This window comes from Macrotis lagotis, chromosome 6, assembly GCF_037893015.1.
Source record: "Macrotis lagotis isolate mMagLag1 chromosome 6, bilby.v1.9.chrom.fasta, whole genome shotgun sequence".
Taxonomy (NCBI): Eukaryota; Metazoa; Chordata; class Mammalia; order Peramelemorphia; family Peramelidae; genus Macrotis; species Macrotis lagotis.
Genome location: NC_133663.1, coordinates 39278669 through 39286233, shown reverse-complemented (window position 1 = coordinate 39286233; position 7565 = coordinate 39278669).

Here is a 7565-nt window from a genome sequence, read left to right as displayed (position 1 = left end):
ATGATATGAGAAGCAGATTGTCATAGAGGGTATAGTGCTACGCTTGAGGTCAGATAAATTGTGATTTAAATTTCTATGTCTGATTCATCAACTTTGCAGAGCTTCAACAAGGCACTTAACAGCTATATGGCTCAATTTATTCATCTATAAGATGATGGAGTTGGACATGTAACCTTAACTCAAAGTCTATGATCCTCTCATCCTCCAATTTGATTTTAAAATCATACCTCTCATATTTACTGAAATTGCATTTGACCCTCAAAACTACCGAGCCATGCTCAAATCAGATCAAAATGAATTTTGGAAATACTTAACAAAATAAATGAAATTACAATAAAATATAGATGATATTACACTTTGAAATGAACTCATTAGGTAGACTAAATTAGAAGAGGTCTTAAATTATGGTTTGTACTTGACTTGGAAACCACTGCCAGGTGTTAGCCAACACTGAAAGTCAGAAAGTATGAGATGTCCTCTACCATTTCTAAAAGTAGCTTTCAAAGGTAGCTTCAGAGAGGATCAACATGTATAAAATAGACCAGATAAATTCTGATGATACTAGGCTATTGGATTGCATTCATGGGGGATTTTTAGCTCCTGCAGTTTCCTTTGGCTACTTCAAAAGTGCCCAAAATCTAACTCATCTTACCCTGTTTGTGGCAAATTGATTGTTCTCTGAGATAATCCAAGAGTCCAGGACTGTCACGAAAATGTCCTCTCTGAACAGACTTCCCTGGTGATGAGGCATTGATTGAGCTTAGCCAGAGAGAATGAAATATCTTTATCTGAATTTGTGGAATGTGTCATCAGTGTTCAGATCCCTTCTTAATTGTACTCTGTATAGTCAGAAGCAAAAAAAGAAGCTACAAGGGGAATGCAGAAATACCACATGACCTCTGAACTTTTGTTCCCCATAATCAGAACAGCCAGGGATACTAATAAAAATGGATGCAAAAAAACCTGTTGGTTTTTGAGAAAGTGAAAACTTCTCAGAGCTAACCACACTTATTCTCATATATTGCACTGTGAACACTGGAAAAGATGGGGAATCCATAATGGTACAACTGTGATAAAGATAATGCCAAACTAATTACAAAACTTTCTTTGACCTGAATACAGATTTAGGTTGATCCTACTAAAGTCCATCTCTGATATGAAGTAAACTTTTCTCCTTCTGCTAACCTTGTTGCTAATTAGATCTTGCAAAGGGAAGTCCTATTTTTTTCTTAAAAGTGTTCTGTGATCATTGGACACTTTTTCCGCTTATAAACACCTTCAGTACTTAAATATGGGGAATGAGGCCATCTGTTGTATTTGAAAAGACGTCTTCCAAGTGTTTCCCTATAGTTCTCACACCTGCCACCTTTGATTTTATTAGGTAATAAGAGCTGAGTAGTTCCCGGGTGAAAGAGAAAAGTATCAGATGGAGCATTTGGAGAGAGAGAGAGAGAGCGAGAGAGAGCAAGAGAGCATCAGCATCCACCAAGGTATCTTCCATGTTTTATTCAATGACTTCAGCTTAAGTCTCTGACTTTTCATTGTTTCTCTCACCTGTTACTAGAAGGAAAACAGCCCTGAGCTTAGGTACTCGTTGTATTAATGCAAACATATGATGAAGGATACATTGCGGTGCCCTCCAGACAGTCAGCAGTAAATACTGGCATTCTACATGATACCCATTCAGTGAATTAGATGACTATTTTCATCAACATGAAACAGTTTTAGTTAACTGAGGGTATTATTTATATTAGATCCGCTGTGATTCTTCCCTTGTCTCCCACTGAAATGCTTTGCTTTGGCTTCTAGACTAACCTCATCACTTGAAGTTCCAATCCCTAATTCAATCTTAGCTTGGAATGCTGCCCTACATTTCTCAACCCCTTTAAATCTGAGCCAGTATTCAAGGTTCTGTTGGGATCACCTACATCTTGAAGACCTTCTCAACTTGTCTAACTCCCCAGAGATGGATCCCTGTCTTCTTTGATCTCCTTTTGCCATGAGACTGTCTAAGAGCACACTGAGCTCTGTTGTTCTCTAATGGTTTTATCTTTGCTTAGTCAATCAACAAGTCTTCCTGAAGCATCTATTAACTGAGCTAGGTGCTAAAGAAAGGAAGCTCTCTTTACCAATGCAGATGGGCACCGGGTTGCAATTCACAGTCCTAGCAAGGTTCCTGGGGGCACTGAGGGAGGAAATGACTTACCCAGAGTCAAACAGTCAGTAAGTCATAGGGCTGGGATTGACTCCAGGTCTTCTGGATTTCTAGGCTAGCTCTTTATCCAGCATGCAGTGTATAGAGAAGGCAAATAGTTGGTACAGTGGGTAGAACTCTTGAGTCTATCTATGATCAGAAAGACATGCATTCAAATTCTGACTCACATGTATTAACTGTGTGAAACTTGAGCAAGTCACTTTGCTTTTGTTCTCAGCTTCCTTAACTGTCAAATGGAGTGAATAGTATCTACCCCTTAGGGTTGTGGTAAGAATCAACTGACATGATACTTGGAAAGTGCTCAGCCTAGTGTAGTCAAAACAAATATTTGTTTCCCTCTTTCAATGCTTTCCCCAGACTCCCTCTGGATACTTGTGAAACCAAAAAACTCCAAATTAGCAATTAATTCCCTCAAGGACTAAAACTCCATTAGAGTAAACAATATGAAAGGGAATAAACATAAATAAGTGTGAAATTTGTATTCCATAAACACAGAATATTTTTTTTGGGGGGGGGGGTTGGTAGTTAGGATGAAATTAAGAAAGACTTGAGTAACTCAAAACCTTGCCAAAAAATGATTATTGAAAACTACTATTGCATGACTTTGGTAAAAATGAATAAATGAAATATTTTTAAAGAGAGAGACCACTGATCCAATTGATTGTTTACTGCTAGCTTAGTAAATCGATCTTGCTTAAAAAATACATGTAAGAGGTGGCAAGAAATGAGTTTTGAAATACATTAGAGATGTTATTAAAAGAAGGAAAGGAGCAAGTTCAGGTATGAGGAGACAATCTATATAACAGCAAAGAGATAAAAGTATAGAACGTTGTGTATGAAGGATTGTGAGTCAGTCTCAATAGAACATAAAATTAGTAGAAATGGGTAATGTTTACTAAGCAACTTTTTTGATAAATGGAAATGACTTTGAGAACAGAGACAGAGATTTTTATTTCTTTTGTATCTAGCTCTTACTCCATGAATTATATCTGAATAAAACACCGAACACTCAATTTTAGAGATCACTATTGCTTACTGTCCAAAATACCAAAGCTTAGACATTTTTCCTCAGTTACCGAGAGATAAATATCATGAGAGGAAAGGGTAGAGATGGAAGACTTTGTCTTCTTTGTTTAGCTGATCTCTTCATCTTGTTCAACTCCATTTTATTATTTTTAAAAAATATTCTTTTATTTATTTATTTTTAATTTTACAATTTTCCCCCTAATCTCACTTCCCTCCCCCCACCCCCACAGAAGGCAGTCTGATAGTCTTTACATTGTTTCCATGCTATAAGTGATCTAAATTGATTGTGTTGAGAGAGATATCATATCATTAAGAAAAAATAAAATATAAGAGATAGCAAAATTATATAATATGATAAGTCTTTTTTTTAAATTGAAGATCTTTGGTCTTTTTTCCAAAGTCCACAATTCTTTCTCTGGATTGTCCCTGATTGTTGCACTGATAGAATGAGCAAGTATTAAAATTGATCATCACCCCCATCTTGCTGTTATGGTATACTATGTTCTAGTTCTGCTCATCTCAGTCAGCACCAGTTCATGCAAATCCTTCCAGGCTTCTCTGAATTTTCATCTCTCCTGGTTTCTAATAGAACACTAGGGTTCCATAACATACCCATACCACAATTTGTTCAGTTATTCCCCATTTGATGAACATGCATTTGATTTCCAATTCTTTGCCACCACAAGCAGGGCTGCTATGAATATTTTTGTACAAGTGATATTTTTATCCTTTTTCATGATCTCTTCAAGGTATAGACCCAGTAGTGGAATTGCTGGATCAAAGGGTATGCACATTTTTAAGGCCCTTTGGGCATAATTCCAAATTGCTCTCCAGAAAGATTGGATGAGTTCACAGCTTCATCAACAATGTATTAGTGTTCCACATCCCTTCCAATTTTGATTATTGTCCTTTCTGATCATATTGACCAGTCTGAGAGGTATGAGGTGGTACTTCAGGGATGTTTTAATTTACATTTCTCTAATAAGTAATGATTTAGAGAAATTTTTCCTATGACTATGGATTGCTTTGATTTCCTCATCTGTAAATTACCTCTGCATGTCCTTTGACCATTTGTCAATTGGAGAATGGCCTGTTTTTTATAAATTTGAATCAGTTCTCTATAAATTTTAGAAATGACTCCTTTGTCAGAAATACTAGTTGTAAAAATTGTTTCCCAGTTTACTACATTTCTTTTGATTTTGGTTTTGTCTATACAAAAGCTTTTTTTTAAATTTATTTTTATTAAAGATATTATTTGAGTTTTACAATTCACCCCCCATCTTGTTTCCCTCCCCACTGCCATGGAAAGCACTCTGTCAGTTTTTACTTTGTTTCCATGTTGTACTTTGATCCAAATTGGGTGTGATGAGAGAGAAATCTATGCAAAAGCTTTTTAATTTAATGTAATGAAAATTATCTAGTTTGTTTTTAATGATGTTCTCCATCTCTTCCTTGGTCATAGACTGCTTCCCTTTCCATAGATCTGACAGGGAAACTGTTTCTTGATCTCCTAATTTTCTTATAATATTGTCTAAATCTTGTATCCATTTTGATCTTTTCTTGGTATAGAGTGTGCGGTGTTCGTCTAATCCAAGTTTCTTCCATTCTAACTTGTAATTTTTCCCAAGAGAGAATTTTTATTCCAAAAGCTAGACTCTGGATTTATCAAGCAGCACATTACTATAAACATTCCCTGCTATCTCCTGTGCACCTAGTCTATTCCCCTGATGCACCACTCTATTTCTTAGCCAATACCAGATAGTTTTGATGACTGATGATTTTTAATATAATTTTAGATCTGGTAGGGCTAAGCTACCTGATTTTGTACTTATTTTCATTAAATTCCCGGCAATTCTTGACTTTTTATTTCTCCATATGAATTTACTTACACTTTTTCTAACTCATTCAAGTAAGCTTTTGGAATTTTGATTGGCAGGGCACTAAATAGGTAGCTTAATTTATGTAGAATTGTCAGTTTGATTATATTGGCTCAGCCTGTCCATGAGTAGCTGATATTTTCCCAGTTATTTAAATCTGTTTGTTTTGTGTGGTAAGTGTTTCGTAATTGTTGTCATAAAGTTTCTGAGTCTGCCTTGGCAGGTAGAATCTCCAGGATTTTATGTTGTATGAAGTTACTCTGAATGGGATTTCTCTTTCTAGTTCTTTCTGCTCTATCTTGCTAGTCATATATATAGAAATGTTGAGGATTTATGAGGGTTTATTTTCTATCCTGTGACTTTGCTAAAGTTGCTATTTATTGCTAGTAGTTTTTTAGATGATTTGCAGAGTGAGTTTTGTCTTACTTCCCAAATTGAATTCCTTCAATTTCCTTTTTCTTCTCTTATTGCTGAAGCTAACATTTCTTTTCTTCTTTTTTTTGCAAGGCAAATGGGGTTAAGTGGCTTGCCCAAGGCCACACAGCTAGGTAATTATTGAATGTCTAATGCCAGATTTGAACTCAGGTACTCCTGACTCCAGGGCCGGTGCTCTATCCACTGCACCACCTAACCACCCCTGAAGCTAACATTTCTTATCTAATGTTGTATGATAAAGTATTGAAATATTGGTGATAATGGACATCCTTGTTTAACTCCTGACCTTATTGGGAATGCCTCAAGCTTATACCCATTGCATATAATGTTTGTTGCTGGTTTCAGATGGATACTGCTTATTATTCTAATGAACAATCCATTTATTCTTATGCTTTCTAGTGTTTTTAGTATGAATGGGTGCTGTATTTTATCAAAGGCTTTTTCAGCATCTATTGATATAATCATATGATTTCTGATAGGTTTTTTATTGATATAGTTCACTATACTAACAGTTTTCCTAATATTGAACCGACTCTGCATTCCTGGGATAAATCCTATTGGTCATAGTGTATTATACTAGTGATAACTTGCTGTAATTGTTTTGCTAAGATTTTATTTAAGATTTTTCATTAGGGAGATAGGTCTATAATTTTCTTTCTCTGTTTTGACTCTTCCTATATTAGGTATCAGCACCATATTGGTGTCATAGAAAGAGTTAGGTGGAGTTCCATCTTCACCTATTTTTCCAAAGAGTTTATATAGAATTGGAATCAATTGTTCCTTAAATGTTGGATAGAATTCACCTGTGGATTCAACTGGGCCTGAACATCTTTGCTGATGGCTTGTTGAATTTCTTTTTTTGAGATAGAGTTGTTTAGGTATTTAATTTCCTCTTCATTTAACCTGGGCAACTGATATTTTTGTAAATATTCATCCATTTCACTTAGATTATCAAATTTATTGGTTTACATTTAAGCAAATTAATTCTAAATCATTACTTTAATTTCCTCCTCAGTAGTGAGTTCACCTTTTTCATTTTTGATACTTATGATTTGGTTTTCTTCTTTCTTTTTTTAATCAAATTAACCAGAGGTTTATCAATTTTATTGTTTTTTTCTCAAACCAACTCTTGGTTTTATTTTTTAGTTCAATAGTTTTCTTGCTTTTGATTTTATTATTTTCTCCTTTAATTTTTAGAATTTCTATTTTGATATTTAATTGGGGGCTTTTAATTTGTTCTTTTTCTAATTCTTTTAGTTGCATGTTGAGTTCATTGATTTCTTCTTTCTCTAATTTATTCATGTAAGCATATAAAAATATAATATATCCCCTGACAGCTGCCTTGGATTGTAGCCCATAAGTTTTGGTATGTTGTTTCATTATAGTCATTATCTAGGATGAAATCATTAATTCTTTCTACAATTTGTTGTTTGATCCACTCATTGTTTAAAATGAGACTATTTTGTATACAGTTAGTTTTAGGTCTATATTTTGATTCATCCTTTTACCTTTATATGTATTTCTCTGCTTCAAATGAGTTTCTTGTAAGCAGCATATTGTAGGATTCTGTTTTTTAATCCACCCTGCTGTTCATTTACATTTTATAGGAGAGTTCAGCCCATGCACATGCAAAGTTCTAATTACTAACTCTTTTTTGCCCTCTATGCTATCTTCCCTCTGTTTATATTTTTCCCTTTTTTTCACTTTATCCATACTCCCCAGTATTTTGTTTCTGAATACCACCACCTTCAGTGTGTTTGCCCCCTTATATTCAACCCCCTTCCCTTTCTTTCCCTCTTCTCTTTGCCCCTTCTTCGTTCCCTTCTTTCTGTTAGTTCTTCTTTTCTTCCTCCCTGCTCCTTTCCCCTTTTAATACTTGAAAGGTAAGATAAGTTTCTTAACTGAGTATGTAGAACTATAAGCTTTTTCTGATGAGAGTAAGATTCAGATGGTTCTCACCTCCTCCCTTCTTCCCCTCTGTTGTAATAGGTCTTTTGTACCTCTTTATGTAA